The sequence below is a fragment of the Aquarana catesbeiana genome, linkage group LG01 (genome assembly GCF_042186555.1).
Source record: "Aquarana catesbeiana isolate 2022-GZ linkage group LG01, ASM4218655v1, whole genome shotgun sequence".
Taxonomy (NCBI): Eukaryota; Metazoa; Chordata; class Amphibia; order Anura; family Ranidae; genus Aquarana; species Aquarana catesbeiana.
The window spans coordinates 273,037,237-273,054,327 of NC_133324.1; the positions used below are offsets into that span (position 1 = coordinate 273,037,237).

General features: G+C 42.9%; 1 protein-coding gene across 4 annotated transcripts in view; it reads right to left on the bottom strand.

Annotated features, from left to right (window-relative positions):
- TANGO2 (transport and golgi organization 2 homolog) overlaps positions 1-17,091 on the bottom strand; it is a 239,535-nt gene that overhangs the window by 173,882 nt on the left and 48,562 nt on the right. The window contains exon 1 of one of the 4 annotated variants that reach the window (XM_073628730.1): positions 11,083-11,227. The exons of 2 other annotated variants lie outside the window; for them this stretch is intronic. The gene's annotated coding sequence lies outside the window, so the exon portion shown is untranslated. Of the gene's footprint in view, positions 1-10,979; positions 11,228-17,091 lie in introns of those variants that run through there. One more of the 4 variants, XM_073628705.1, reaches the window with a different exon arrangement.

Sequence of the window (17,091 nt, forward strand, 5' to 3'; positions counted from 1 at the left end):
CTATAGGATTAATGTCTGGAGACTGGTTAGGCCACTCCATGACCTTAATGTGCTTCCTCTTGAGCCATCTCTTTTGTTGCCTTGGCGGTATGTTTTGGGTCATTGTCATGCTGGAAGACCCACCCATGACCCATCTTCAGTGTTCTGGCTGAGAAAGGAAGGTTCTCATCTAAGATTTTACAACATATGACCCCGTAGATCGGCCATGCAGCAATGTTTATAAGGAAAAGGCTTTTGCACAGCCATCATGAATGAACGAACGTTTTTAGGCATGTTTCAGGCACTCCCATTTAAGAAGTCTATTATTTGGGGGGGGGGGGGGGGGTGAGTATGATCACGGTTCTATACTATTTTGAGCGCTGAGCACCACCACTTTGCTCACAAGTGAACAGGCACAAAAAAGAACATGGAAATCTAAGTGCTGAGTATTGAGATACTTCAGGAAACTCGCTCAGATGAGAATGGGGGCTACTTTACTGCCAGCCCTCTAATGTAAGCAAACACCGGATGTTTCCAAGCCGTTAAGCGGACCATACACAAGTAGAATTTCATTAGAATTTTTTTCTTTCAAAATATTCATTTATTTTTTTAATAGTGGGGTAAAATCTGTGTTTCTTTTCAACTGTATTGATAAAAAAAATTTGAATTTTTCTTGAATTACCGTACTTTATTTATAACAGTATATGTAGTTTTCATTCACGTTTCCTTTATGTGCATGCATGCACCGCAAAAAACATGCATACAGCACTAGAAAATTTGTCATATGTATTTTTTTTTTCATGGGCTCATTTATGCCACTGTTGTAGTGGTGTTGTACCAAGCAAGATGCAATATGTTGCGGTACCACTAATTATAAATGGTACCCTAAGGCCTCACACACTGGGCATTTAGCCCATGTGCATCAGATGCCAGCGTTTTCAGGGTGCCAGAGAGGCACAGGTGCAGCATCCGGCACCTATGCCAGCATCCTGTCAAAATCTATAATTTATAAAAGAAAAAGAAAAGAAAAATCTATGACAGGCTAAAATATGCAGCATCTGGATGCTGTACTGAGAGCTACTTGTGCATAGGGCCATATACTTTTAGAGATATATGCCCGGAATGCAGAATGCAGGGCTAGGCATTGCACCTGTGCCTCCTGGCTGTCCAAAAAACAGGATTTGGCACACAGGGGCTAAAAGCCCTGTGTGCATGTAGCCCTATGCATCTACAGAACACAACTAATGCCGCGAACACACGGCCAGACTTGCCAACGGGCTAAACTAAACAGCATTTCCAATGGAAAGATTTAGAACATGTTCTATATCTGAGTCCGTCGGAAATGCTGACAGAAAAAGTCAGATGGGGCATACACACGGTCAGAATGTCCGACCGAAAGTTCCCATCGGGCTTTTTCTGTCGGGAAGTCCGGCCATGTGTATGCAGCATAAGATACCATGTATCGAAAAGTATGTTGCATTGCGGTTTAAAATATGTAGATTTTTTTTCTATGTTGGGGACTATTTAAAGTGGTACTAAAGGCAAATGTATTACTTTAATGTATTCTCTGCAGTAAGGTAAAAAATAAAAAAATTAAAAAAAAAAAAACGTTTTACTCCCCTCTGTCAATAAACAATTACCTGGCTCCATGGGAGAGATTCAATGCAGTCTCTGGCTCCAGCACGGCTCCCCTCACTTCCTGCTCTCACAGGAGAAACTGAGGGCAGATGAGCCTTAGGCTACTCCTGTCATTAGACAAACTTCTGTAATGTGGGAGTGGGGGCGTGGCTTACCAGTGATGTCTGTGTCTATGGACACACACAGCCCGGCTCAGGACCCAACAGCAGCATGCATGGGTGCCTTCTGAGCACCCGACTTGCTACAGGTGGCAATTGGTCACCTGAATAGGTGTTCTTGTTGAAAGATTTACCCTCACCTCCCCTTAACTTTCTGTTTTGGTGACAAAGTTCAGAACTGATACGGGGTGAACCTCCTGAGTGGCGATACAGAGCTATACAAATTTTACAGAGTGTCTAACCTTCCTGCTCTATTCACAACAACTTTTGCCTTAAAGGGGTTGTAAACCCTTGAGATTTTTCACCTTAATGCATTAAGGTGAAAACGGTTCTGTAGTGCAGCAGCCTCCCAGAGCCCCCCCTTTTTCTTACCTGAACCCGATCGTTCCATCAGCAGCTCCAGCCGTGTCTCGGGTCCTCATTGGATAGACTGATAGCAGCCATTGGCTCCCGCTGCTGTCAATCAAATCCAGAGACACAGGAGCCGGGGGCCGGGGCCAAGTTCTGCTGTCTGTGTCAATGGACCTCGCACGGGTGCCCCCATGGAATGCGGGTGGCTGACGGGGCACTCGATGCAGGGAGGAGCCAGGAGCACTGCGGGGGGACCCCAGAAGAGGAGGATTGAGGCCACTCTGTGCAAAACACTTGCACAGAAGGAAGTATGACATGTTTGTTTTTTTTTAAACAAACCTTTACAAACCCTTTAAAATAACCTATGACCTATGCCGTGTGAAATATGTAGTCAGGAATTCTGATCCATATATTTATTCCAGCTCAGTGACTCAATATGTATTGAACCGAGAGGACCATCATGACAGACAATCAGCATTTCTAGAAACAGAGGTCAGAGATGAATGAGAAGTCAACAATAAAAGGATAAAATTTACACAATAAAGAATTTTCCTATGAAGCAGGAAAAAAAAAAAAAATGTAATTCTGTAAAAAAAAAAATGTAATTCTGTAAATTAAACCAAGCAAGCAGTAAAAAAAAAAAAAAAATTGACAAAGTTTGTATAGTGTAGTGGAATTATACAACCTAGTGGGGAAAAAGGTGAAAAGAAAAATTAAATAGAATACCAATATTTAAACCACGGGAACTCATTAAAATCGAATAATAGGGCACTTAGTATAGAGGAGAGCGATATTCAAATTATACACACCGAAAGACATTCAATTTCCAGCCACAATACGCTTCATTGTAATCAGGAATTGATTAAATAACAACCTTGGCTAAGTAATTATGATCCCACATGGAAAGATTCTCTTGTTATTTCTGAGGTCTTTTCACTCCAGGTAATGTGGAAACACCGTACAGGAGGAAACAGGGCAAGGACAAGGCTCCTATAGCAGTCCATAACGTATTGCCACCAGTACAAGTTGGAGTGCAATAAAGGCTACTTTCACACTGGTTCGCATCAAAACTGCCTGTAAAACGCCTATGTATTTAAGGAGAGGTGCGTTTTTTAAAGGACGTGACACAAACGCTTAGCGAGTGCGTTTTTGAGGCGGTTCCTATTCATTTCAATGGGGAGGAGTGTTTTTTTGGTGCAGATTCTTTAATTCACCAAACATGCTCCAAAAATGCGGCAAGCAGGATTTTTTTATGCTGCAACAGAAACGCAATGCCCCAGTGTGTAAACATGCTTTGAATTTAAAGGGAAGCATTTTTCTTGAGCTTTTCGGGCGCTTTAATAACACAAAAGCACTTCAAAAACTCCTCAGTATGTTTATTTTTATTGTCTTATTTAATGTTATTTATTTTCATTCAATTATTGCTTTTGAGCAGAAAAACCATCAAAAACATGTGACAAAAACACTAAAACACTCAAATCAAGCTTTTCCATGCATTTCTATGGAACAATTTTTTTTTTTTTTTTTTATACGCACCAATCTGCTCAATTTGAACTTCATAGAGAATTTAATTTCTCTCCTCCAGCATTTTGGAGCTTCAAGCTACAAAGTGCTGAGGTGTGAATGTGGTCTAAGAGATTGAAGATCCATCTGTGTTTGCTAGATATACACAATGTTGGGACATCTGGCTATACACGCACATAAACTTTAATGTTTTAGTCCGTAGGGTTCAATATTGAGTTGGCCCACCCTTTGCAACTAGAACAGCTTCAACTCTTCTGGGAAGGCTGTCCACAAGGTTTAGGAGTGTGTCTATGGGAATGTTTGACCATTTTTCCAGAAGCACATTTGTGAGGTCAGGCACTGATGTGGACGAGAAGGCCTGGCTCACAGTCTCTGCTCTAATTAATCCCAAAGGTGTTCTATCGGGTTGAGGTCAGGACTCTGTGCAGGCCAGTCAAGTTCCTCCACCCCAAAATCCATGTCTTTATGAACCTTGCTTTGTGTACTGGTGCGCAGTCATTTTGGAACAGGAAAGGGCCGTCCCCAAACTGTTCCCACAAAGTTGGGAGCATTAAATTGTCCAAAATGTCTTGGTATGCCGACACCTTAAGAGTTCCCTTCACTGGAACTAAGGAGCCAAGCCCAACCCCTGAAAAACAACCCCACACCATAATCCCCCCTCCAGCAAATGTTTTGGACCAGTCCACAAGCAAGGTCCATAAAGACATGGATGAGCGAGTTTGGGGCGAAGGAACTTGACTGGCCTGCACTGACCTCAACCCGATAGAACACCTTTGGAGTGAATTAGAGCAGAGACTGCATGCCAGGCCTTCTTGTCCAACATCAGTGCCTGACCTCACAAATGTGCTTCTGGAAGAATGGTCAAACATTCCCATAGACACACTCCTAAACCTTGTGGACAGCCTTCCCAGAAGATTCAAAGCTGCTATAGCTGCACAGGGTGGGCCAACTCAATATTGAACCCTACAGACTAAAGCCTCGTACACACGATCAGATTTTCGGATGTCCGTTTGTCCGTTTTTTTTTGTTGCATGCTAGTCTCATGTCAAAAATGAAGAGGTTACTCGCCATCCGAAAATTCTCTTACGACAGAATACATCTTCAAAAGGGACGTAATGTGTTGACTAGTTTTGTATGTATTCTTTAGTTTCTGAGCATGCCTAGTCTTGCTCTTACCATTGTTTTCGTACGAAAACTGTACTCGATCAACAAAAAATTTATAGTTTGCATATCCAGCTTTTGTCGGACGAAAAACCAGAATCAGCTGTCGAAACCACCATACTAACGAGCCGAAAATCGTCAGACGAAATTTTACTTTCGATTTTCGTATCGTGTGTATGGGCCTTTATACTGGGATGCTATTAACCACTTGCCGACCGCCGCACGTTCAAACTTTGGCGGCGGATATTGTTATGGCAGCAGCTAGCTTCCATAACCCCAGTATCCCCACTTTCGTGCGGCGGTCAGCTTTAAGATAAAAGTGGTCTCTGCGGCGGATTTGCCGCAAGATCACTTATCGGTGGCGGGAGAGGCCCCTCTCCCGCCGTGATCCAGTACCCCCCGCCGCTTACCGGAGCCGTCGGATGCGGCAGAGGCGATCGCATCTGTCTCCCTTCTGTGCCTGGAAACGAGTGAGGCTAAGATGGCGCCCACTCATCTCCATGATACTGCTGGGCGAAAGCGACGTCAAAATGTCACTTCCGCCCATACGTCTTAAAAAGGCACATTTTTTTCAATGTCATTTTTGTAAATTACTTTTTTTTGTTGCATTTTATTGTAAATATGAGATCTGAGGTCTTTTTGACCCCAGATCTCATATTTAAGAGGTCCCATCATGCTTTTTTCTATTACAAGGGATGTTTACATCCCTTGTAATATGAATAAAAGTGACAATTTTTTTTTTTTAAACTGTGTAAAAATAAATAAAATCATGTAAAATAATTTTTTTTTTTTTTTTTTTTTTAAAACCCCCGTCCCGACGAGCTTGCGCGCAGAAGCAAACGCATGCGTGAGTAGCTCCCGCATATGAAAACGGTGGTCAAACCACACGTGAGGTATCGCCGCGACCGGTAGAGCAAGAGCAATAATTCTAGCCCTAGACCTCCTCTAACGCAAAACATGCAACCTGTAGAATTTTTTTTAAACGTCGCCTATGGAGATTGAGGGTAAAAGTTTGACGCCATTCCACGAGCGGGCGCAATTTTGAAGCGTGACATGTTTGGTATCAATTTACTTGGTGTAACATTATATTTCACAATATAAAAAAAAATTGGGCTAACTTTACTGTTATCTTATTTTTTTATTCAAAAAAGTGATTTTTTTTTCCAAAAAAAGTGCGCTTATAAAGACCGCTGCGCAAATACGGTGCAAAAAAAAGTATTGCATTGACTGCCATTTTATTCTCTAGGGTGTTAGAAAAAAAACAATATATAATGTTTGGGGGTTCTAAGTAATTTTATAGCAAAAAAAAACATGTAAACACCTAAAATCCAAAACGAGGCTGGTCCTTAAGTGGTTAAAGCTCATGTGTGTGTAAAGGTAGGTGTCCCAATACTTTTGACAAGTGTATATTAGGGATCGACCGATTATCGGTGGAGCCGATATTCACTTTTTTGAAGAATCGGTCACAAAACTTAAACAAAAGCAATATATTACCAATATATATTGCGTTTTACCGGGGTGATGCTTGCAGCTGCATGCATCACCCCAGTACCGTTCTTAAGGCTCGGTTCACACTGGGGCGACTTGTCAGGCGACCTAGTCGCCTGACAAGTCGCCTCCCGTTCTGTGCTATGGAACCGTTCTAATTGGAGCGACGCAAGTCGCTCCGACTTAGAAAAAGGTTCCTGTATTACTTTGGGGGCGACTTGGGGCGACTTGCATAGACTTCTATGCAGAAGTCGTCTCGCAAGTCGCCCCGGCAGTCGTTTGCAGGTCGCCTCGCTGAGGCGACCTGCAAGTCGTGCCGCCCATGTGTGAACCGAGCCTTAGAGCGGGCGGTCGGCTTTATTGTAACAACCCCCGATGTAGCTCAGCAGCCCCCCCCCCACCCCCGGCTCTCCCGTCCGAAAGGCCTGAGGCTGGCCGAAGATCCAAACAAAGCCAATGCTTCGTTCAGGTCTCGGTTCTAGTAACCCGGAAGCGATGTCATGACATCACTTCCTGGATTACTGGCATCTTAAAGGCACCAGTTTTAAAAAAATATAAAGTATTCAAAAACGCCTTTCTTGATGTCATAGAATACGTTCAAGTGCAGAGGAGGGGTTTGGGGTCTTATAGACCCTCGATCCCTCCATAAAGAGTACCTGTCACTGCCTATTAACTGTCACAAGGGATGTTTACATTCCGTGTGACAGCAATAACAGTCATAAAAAATAAAATAAAAAAGGTGTAAACATTTTTATTTTTTTTAAATGTACAGAATATCGGCAGACAAAATCGGCTATCAGCCTGAGAGGTGGCCGAAATATCGGTATCTTATCGGCACCGAAAAATAATATCAGTCGATCCCTAGGGTGTATGAAAAAGTATTTCATTATTTCCTATACAGCCAAATCTGAAAGGTTCTCTGTAATGCTGTACTGAATAACCCTGGTATGGTTTAAAGGGTTTTTTTGGTTGCACAGAGAATACAACATTTAATGACTCTTTATGGAATTACTGAAGAGAACAAAAGGGGCTCATTGTTTTATGTGGAGTTTACAACCCTGTATAGTTAAGTTCTGGTACTCTTTCAGCAATGCTGAAAACCACATAACAATGAAGTAGCATACACAAAACCAGCATTAGAAAAACAAAACAGCTGCAATAAAAAAAAAGGACAGTTCTCACGGTGTTTGAGGGCGCCTTCATACTAATGCGATCTGCGGCAGAACCTTTGACATTATTTTTGTTGCTGTTCTAACCTTTGTGTCCCTATGATGCCATGTCTTATATAGGTGTCACAGGGACAAAAAGTAAGGCTGCATTCACATTTGAGCTGAGCTTCTTTGGTCATTTTGCAGGTGTTTTTGAGCAATTTTTTTTTATTAGTCTGAGGCTTGAGTTTTTTTTTACATTATTTTGTACCAAAGGAAGATTACTGGGGCCAAAAACACTTGAAAATTCAAGCGACACTACACTCAGATATGAACACACACAACTGAAAGCCAAGGGATTTTTTGTTGTGGAGTTTTTTGAGCCACAAGCTAAAAAACACAAAAATGTGTCTAAAGCTGGATATTCACTATACAATTTTCTTTAGATTTTTTTTCCTTTAGATTTACCAAAACCATATAATATGAGGCCAAACCTTAACAGTTTAAATGTGTATGCAATCAGGCAGGCCCTTGCACTACATGGTTTTGGTAAATCTAAAGGAAATCAAATAACAAAAGTTGTATAGTGTGTATCCAGCTTAAGAGTAATTTTATCTGTGAAGTTAGACAGAAATTTTAACTCTACACAAAAAAAGCCACAATGACTTTGCGTTTATACCGGTCATATGCTACAACACAAAACAGATAAGAGTTCAAAGCAAATTTAAAGCCAAAAGCAAAAGTATAATATACTGCAGAAAAATACTATACTAGATGTGGTGGCTGCATTCGTTATCTTTTTTAGACTCCCCCCCTCCATTTCACCTGGTGATCCAGCCAGTACGATTGTTGTTTTTCAGCTACCTTTACCAGACTATGCTGTCCAGCAAAAGTGGCATTTATAGGGTTCAGACAAGCCATTTAAAAACTAACAGGGGAGTTTACAATGATCAGATTTTATTTGTTTAGGTAAAACGGTTATCCCTAAAGGAAAAAAGAAACTGTTGCTGTAACTGCGTTAGCTTCAATTTGTTAGTCAGGTTCATATAAATCTGCTAAGGTATCTAACCTTAGGCGTATAGCTTTGCTGTGCACCCCTGGACAAAACAAGTAGTTAACCCGTGCAGTGCAGGCAAAGACCCACTACAAGGGATTTTTTTTTTTCCTGGAGCTCTGCTTTAATCACTTAACGACCAACAACATACCCGTATGTCGCTGGACTTTCAATGGTTATACCGGGATGATGCGTGCAGACACAGGCATCATCCTGGTACTGTTTTTTTAGAGCCAGAGGTCGGCTCTCTTGTAATAGCAATCAGAGCAGCTATCTAGCTGCTCGACTGCTATTACAGCAGCAGGAGAGGATTTCCAACCTCCCCACATCCTGTGGCTTGCTTGGTCCCAACAGGAGACCTGGGCGACCAGTCGGCATGTCCACTGGCCGGCCAGCCAGCCAGACATAGCTGGGATTGGCTTTGATCGGCTGTTTGGTACGGTAAGCTGGAAGCAATGCCATCACTTCCAGTTTATCCAGATATCAACAGCGCCATTTTTTAAAAAAATTAAAGCATTCAAAAAACACAGATCTTGGTGATTTGAATGATTTTAAGGGCAGAGAAAAGGTTTTGGGTCTTATAGACCCCAGATCCCTCCATAAAGAGTACCTGCCACAAAGGATGTTTACATTCCTTGTGACAGCAATAAAAAAAAAAAAAATGTAAAGCTACAGTGTAAAAATAATACAAAAATATATAAAAAATTATTAATTAACAAAAAAACAAAAAAAAATTTAAAGTGCCCCTGTCCCTTCAGGCTAGCACGCAAAGGCAAACCGCTGTGCAAATACCAAGTGGCATAAAAATTTGTAACACCCACCAATTTATTCTCTAGGGCTTCAGCTAATTCAGCCACCATATTTAAGGATTGGCAAGTTGCAGTATAATACATTTTGTTTTTTGGGTTTAGATAGGCTTTAACAATATACATCAGAACTTTGTGCAAAAGTTAAAAATCTAACTGTTAGCAATTATCTACTATAATATTCAAATCCAATTACTATGTAATGCAAAACAAAGAACCTGCTTGTTTGCAATTTTTTGAGCAAGGCCCTGTCCCCAGAGCTTACAGTCTAAGGGTTTTACCATATATGAAGGGCCTGCTGTACCTGCGGGACACAGAAAAAAGGTCCCTGAGCCTTTCTAAAACTGCAGCCTCGGGGAAATGGCTTTTGCACTCTGATTTTCAGCACCTGCAAATGCAATGAGTGTTTAGATGTGTGGGGGTGCCATTAAGAATGAATAGCAGCCCCGCATGTCTGTAAAAGAGCAGTGTGTTGTAGTTGCGGGAAGAGGTACGATTCCCGTACCTGCAACCATCCGCACAAGTGTGAACCAAAGAGTATAATTGGACCCTGTCTCCAGGAGCTTACAGTCTATGGGTATAATGGAACACTGTTCCCAGGGCCTTACCATCCAGAATTACGGGGGGTCCCTGTACCCAGGAGCTTACAATCTAGAGGTAGAATAGGTCTCTATACCAATCACTTTATAATCTAGAGGTGCGTGTCTCTTGCAAACAAACCATGGAGGGTTTCAGCCTAGTAAATGATTTAAAAAGCAACCCTAATTTGGTCTTGTCCCCCAGGCCACGCACATTCAAGGACAACAGAAGCACACTTTTTTGTAGATTATCTGACATAATTCAAGATAACATTAAATCAAAGGGAATCCAATGGGTCACAATCTAGAGGTGTATTAGGTCCCAATACCCATGAGCTTACAATCTAGAGGTGTAATAAGTCCCTATACCTATGAACTTACAATCTTGAGGTGTAATAGGGCCTTATACACATGAGCTTACAATCTAGAGGTGTAATAGATCCCAATGAGCTCACAATCTAGAGGTGTAATAGATCCCAATGAGCTTACAATCTAGAGGTGTAATAGATCCCAATGAGCTCACAATCTAGAGGTGTAATATATCCCAATGTGCTTACAATCTAGGAGGTGTAATAGGTCCCTGTTCACATGAGCTTACAATCTAGGAAGTGTAATAGGTCCCTGTACACATGAGCTTACAATCTAGGAGGTGTAATAGGTCCCTGTACACATGAGCTTACAATCTAGGAGGTGTAATAGGTCCCCGTTCACATGAGCTTACAATCTAGGAAGTGTAATAGGTCCCTGTACACATGAGCTTACAATCTAGGAGGTGTAATAGGTCCCTGTACACATGAGCTTACAATCTAGGAGGTGTAATAGGTCCCCGTTCACATGAGCTTACAATCTAGGAGGTGTAATAGGTCCCTAGACCCAAGTATGTTAAAGCTAGCAGTAGTTAAATAAGAATATTTTGCAAACTATTTTTTCCCATTTGCCCTTTTAAAATACAAACACACAATCTCTGTTTCATCACAATTCATTTTTAAAGTCTTCCTCCTCCACAATACAGGTATAATGTCCCCTGACTTGTAGCAGCCCCATCCTCTCTGCTCCTCATCATCTGGAGACAGTACTACATGCAGGGTGCTTACCTCCTTCTCAGATGTCAGTCCTCAGGGTGTCCACACTCTATTATTTCTGTCTGACCTTCCACAACATAGAGATCCTATTCTTGAGAAGCATAACAATCCTTACCATCTGTACTCCACACTGCTTCCGGGTCTCCGGTCACATGACCAGTGACGTACAGGTCGTCTAATTCTGGTTCAGATGATCGTCGGCAAGGTACTGATCGGTATATATTAGAATGGGATTGTTGAGAAAAGGGGGAGGAGAGGAGCGACAGACGTCACACGATGGATTACATGGAAGGGTGAAAGGACTCGGCACGGTGTGCTGGATTGTCAGGAGGTTACAGTGCTTTAGGTTTGTTATATCAGTGGAGAAGGCCACAGGAATAGCAGCTGTGTTAGACCCCCATACACACTATTAGATTTTCTGCAGATTTTTGTCTTCAGATTTACCAAAACTATATAAGGGCCTGCTGATTGCATACAAATTGAAACTTTTAAGGTTTGATCTCATAATATATGGTTTTGGTAAATCTGAAGACAAAAATCTGCAGAAAATCTAATAGTGTGTATTGGGCACTGTAGTCACCAGATGGAAGATGGGTGCCCAAGAGAAGATGTGGTGCACTGTGGGGTGCCAAAGAGAAGATGAGATGCACTGGCGGCACCAGAGGGAAGATGGGGTGCACTGTGGGGTGCCAAAGAGAAGAGGAGGTGCACTGTAGGCACTAGAGGGAAGATGGGGTGCCAAAGAGAAGAGGAGGTGCATTGTAGGCACTAGAGGGAAGATGGGATGCACTGTGGGGTGCCAAAGAGAAGAGGAGGTGCACTGTAGGCACTAGAGGGAAGATGGGGTGGCACTGTGGGGTGCCAAAGAGAAGAGGAGGTGCACTGTAGGCACTAGAGGGAAGATGGGGTGCCAAAGAGAAGAGGAGGTGCATTGTAGGCACTAGAGGGAAGATGGGATGCACTGTGGGGTGCCAAAGAGAAGAGGAGGTGTACTGTAGGCACCAGAGGGAAGGTGGGGTGCCAAAGAGAAGATGAGGTGCACTGTAGGCACTAGAGGGAAGATGGGGTGCACTGTGGGGTGCCAAAGAGAAGAGGAGGTGCACTGTAGGCACTAGAGGGAAGATGGGGTGCCAAAGAGAAGAGGAGGTGCACTGTAGGCACTAGAGGGAAGATGGGGTGCCAAAGAGAAGAGGAGGTGTACTGTAGGCACTAGAGGGAAGATGGGGTTTACTGTGGAGTACCAAAGAGAAGATGAGGTGCACTGTAGGCACTAGAGGGAAGATGGGGTGACAAAGAAGATTAGGTGCACTGTAGGCACTAGAGGGAAGATGGGGTGCACTGTGGGGTGCCAAAGAGAAGATGAGGTGTACTGTAGGCACCAGAGGGAAGATGGGGTGCCAAAGAGAAGATGAGGTGTACTGTAGGCACCAGAGGGAAGATGGGGTGCCAAAGAGAAGATGAGGTGTACTGTAGGCACCAGAGGGAAGATGGGGTGCCAAAGAGAAGATGAGGTGTACTGTAGGCACCAGAGGGAAGATGGGGTGCCAAAGAGAAGATGAGGTGTACTGTAGGCACCAGAGGGAAGATGGGGTGCCAAAGAGAAGATGAGGTGTACTGTAGGCACCAGAGGGAAGATGGGCTGCACTGTTGGGTGCCAAAGAGAAGATGAGGTGTACTGTAGGCACCAGAGGGAAGATGGGGTGCACTGTGGGGTGCCAAAGATGATGTGCACTGTGGGCACCAGATGGGTGCCAGAGAGAATGTGGCCTGTACTGTGGGTGCCAGTGGGAAGATGGGGTGCCAAAGAGAATATGATGTGCACTGTGGGGTATACAAGAGTGCATGGGGAGCACTGTAAAATTTTACAGAGCACATGGGGTTCACTGTGGGGTATAGGTATGCAAAAAAGGACATGGGGTGCACTGTGATGTATAGGAAATGTGCATGAGAGGGCTATTGGCTACACCATGGGGTGCAGAGAGACATGGGTTGCACTGTGGGGCATAGGAATGTACATAGAAAGGGCAGAAGGTACATTGATGGGTAAAAAAAGAGGACATGGGGTGCACTGTAGGGGATCAGAAGAGGACATGGTGTATCAAAGTGTACATGGAAGGCATGGGGTATACTTGAGGTGCAGGAGATTTCTAACAATGCCACCCCCACAAAGCTTAGTGGTTCCTCCCCCTGGCTTTTATGTCACTTGAGTGAGCAAAGGGACCAAGGAGGTTGGCTCTCTGAGAAGTTTCAGTTTCCCAGTGGACTTAAAGTGGTTGTAAACCCTCACATATACCCAGTGAAGTGACTGGCCTCGGGTGATACAGAGATGAAACAAATCCTCCTACATAGGTTGTACCTGTTTATCTGCAGTCCTCTATTCTATACATCCAAAGTTCTGCTTTATAAAGCTTGTCTGAGTTCAGAAAAAAGGGGCTGAGACCTAAAGTTACATTCTGCAGAGTTCAGTAAGGTAAACTCTGAGAGCTGATTGGATGGAAGAGACCCCCCCCCCTTTCACACAGGAACAGAGCTGAGGCTGTCAATCAGCTGTAGCTCCCTCCCCTGTCACCATTTCTCTCTTGGTGTCAGGAATACTTGTCAGAAGTGATTCATGCTGATAGTGACACTTAAGGCTCCTACTATCAAAAAATTGTGCAAATGTTTTCGTTCGAGGAACGATCGTACGATTGTCTGATAGTGTGTACACAGCTTTCAACAGCCGATTCTGACTTTCCAAACTAAAATTTCCAAAGGGACAAACTCCAAATTTTTTTTCGTACACAAACCAAACGATTTTTGTTTAAAGCGGGGGTCCACCTATCTATCGTTTTTTTTTTTTTTTTTTTTTTTTTTTTTGAGTTAATTCACAAACTTTTCTTCTCAGCATTACATACTCACATATTGTGTGTAATATGTCCTCCTGTGTCAGATTTCGTCGGAAAGAATAACTTATATTATTCACTGCAGGCGGTTTCCATCTTCATTGTGGGCATTTGAAGCCCACAAGCATTTATTTCCTGGATGTGGTGAATGCTGTGCTCCCAGCATTCACCGCTCGTTCCCGCACATGCTCAGTGGCATCCTGGGAAACCTGAGACTAGCTCCCAGGAGTCTGAGAGAGGCTAGAAACACGCCTACTCCCACGGGAGGAGAACCAGGAAGTGCAAAGAAGAATAGAAAAATAAAAGGTAATTACGGCGATTTAAAATTTTTTAAACGGCATGTCAGCATCTAGGCAAGGAAGAGAATACATACAGATATTGTTCAAAATTTGGGTGGAACCCCGCTTTAATCTGTACCGTTTTCGTACGATTTGAATATGCTTTGTTCATATTTCATGTCTGAGGCTTACAACCACTTTAAGGCCTGTCACACGGGGCGGATCTGTTGGATGAACTCCACTAGCTCAGCGAGGGATCACTCCGTTGATCCCCACTGAGCAGGCAGATGACAGGTCTGCCTCTGCTCACTGTGCAGGGAGGGACCTGTCAGAGCCCCGCTGTCCTCTATGGGGAGATCGGATGAAAACAGACTGTCCGTTTTAATCTGATCCTCTGGACGGATGGCGAACGTATCACCATCGGTCTGTTTTAAGCGGATCTTATCGGATCGGATGGCAGGTGGGTGTCAGCGGACACATCTCCACTGACATCTGCCTGCCCATAGAAGTCAATGGGTGGCCTACTCAGATCCACCTGAAAAACGGAGAGGCGGATCTGAGCGGGCCAATCTTGTGAAATGGGCCTAAAGCAGAACTAGAACATTCAATTTTAACTGTTTCAAAAAAAGAGTTACATTTCTCGTCACGTTTGCTGTCACATTTGTTGTGCTCTCAACCAGACTGTCCCCACACCCTTTTGCTCATCTGTTTTTGATTCTAGAGGCATATCATTTTCAGACAATACTAAGCTAAGCAGGGCAATAATTTCTACGCAGGATGTGGAAACCTTGCAAGAAGATCTGAACAAATTAATGGGGTGGGCAACTACATGGCAAATGAGGTTTAATATAGAAAAATGTAAAATAATGCATTTGGGTGGCAAAAATATGAATGCTATCTATACACTGGGGGGAGAACCTCTGGGGGAATCTAGGATGGAAAAGGACCTGGGGGTCCTAGCAGATGATAGGCTCAGCAATGGCATGCAATGCCAAGCTGCTTCTAACAAAGCAAACAGAATATTGGCATGCATTAAAAAAGGGATTAACTCCAGAGATAAAATGATAATTCTCCCACTCTACAAGACTCTGGTCCGGCCGCACCTAGAGTATGCTGTCCAGTTCTGGGCACCAGTCCTCTGGAAGGATGTACTGGAAATGGAGCGAGTACAAAGAAGGGTAACAAAGCTAATAAAGGGTCTGGAGGATATTAGTTATGAAGAAAGGTTGCGAACGCTGAACTTATTCTCTCTGGAGAAGAGACGCTTGAGAGGGGATGATTTCAATTTACAAATACAATACTGGTGGACCCCATAATAGGATTAAAACTTTTGCGCGGAAGGGAGTTTGAGACGACATGTGGCCACTCATTAAAATGAGAAGAAAAGAGGTTTAACCTTAAATTACGTAGAGGGTTCTTTACTGTAAGAGCGGCAAGGATGTGGAATTCCCTTCCACAGGCAGTGGTCTCAGTGGGGGGCATTGATAGTGTCAAAAAAACTATTAGATAAGCACCCGAATGACCACAACATACAGCGATATACAATGTAATACTGACATATAATCACACATATGGGAGCTGATTTACTAAGAAGGCGGCACTGCACTAGTTCATACATTAATTGGTTCGCCGGAAAAGTCATTAATTGAACATGCGAACCAGCACACATTGAAGCGCAAATAACGATAATAAATACCCGCATAGGTAAACTGCACCTGCTGCTAGGGTGACTGCTGTTTTCTCATTAATAGTGCACGCCCAATACAATTGGTTAATTTCATCTCATTGGAAGTGTCTTGTTAGGCAATTAGTAGGTGTACTCAGTTAATTAACCATTTTGATGCTAATCTCATTCCTATTATATCTAATAGATCTTTGAAATGTGTTTTTTTTTTTTTTTTTTTTTTTTCTTTTTTTTTTTTTTTTTTTCTTTTTTTACCCAAATCTTTCAATACATTACAAAGAACAGCAAAGTGTTTCAAAACCCAATAAATTAATATTTTCAGGTTTTGATCTTTGAAGGTGACCATACCCTGCAATCAGTTAGATCTTAAATAAATTAGATTTAGTACAAGAGCCTGTTTGATTTCCTATAATTTGAATTGTTCAATTGCGTCTTCCTATTGCCTATTTTGCCTAAAGAGCGAGTTGTACAGAGATTGGCCAATCAGATTGCATAGTGCATGACCTGCTTAAGTGCCAAATTTGGAATGTAGATGTGCCATGACCAACTTGTATTTTCCCAACGATATTTCTTGGGCATTTTACAAACCACCTTTTTTCAAGACATGCCAGAGTGATCAGGAATCTTCAAACTACGGCTCTCCAGCTGTTGCGGAACTACACATCCCATGAGGCATTGTAAAACTCTGAAATTCACAGACATGACTAGGCATGATGGGAATTGTAGTTCCTGAACAACTAGAGGGCCGTAGTTTGAAAACCCTGTGCTAGACCATTATTATGCCTCCAGAATTGGGAGTGTGGCATCTACCCAACTTCTCTCTGCTGGTGGACACAAGAACCTACATCTATAGACACACACACAGAAGCAGGAAGCAATATATATTGGCCCGGAAGTGACTCTACACAGGAAGTAGGTGTGTGTTTTGAGGCCAAATCATTTAGACATACACACATGACCCACACAAAAACCACCCCATGTAAAAAATAAATATAAAATTATCTTAATTCGTCAGGCATCCTGCGTGACTCCGAAACATTGCACCTTTCTTGTGTTGTGATCATGCAATAAACCACCCGTTTGGACGCCACTTTGTGCCAATCCTTGGTGTGCTGGCAAATATCTACGTTCTGATAGGGTGAAGACACCTCCCAAATTTTGCCAGTTTCTCCTTCAAATTTATTCACTGCCTGTCACATAGCCAAACAGGAAGTGAGGGTAAAACCCTACCAATGTCTTTCCTTGGGGACACACAGGTCAAGCTAAAAATAGTTTCCCCA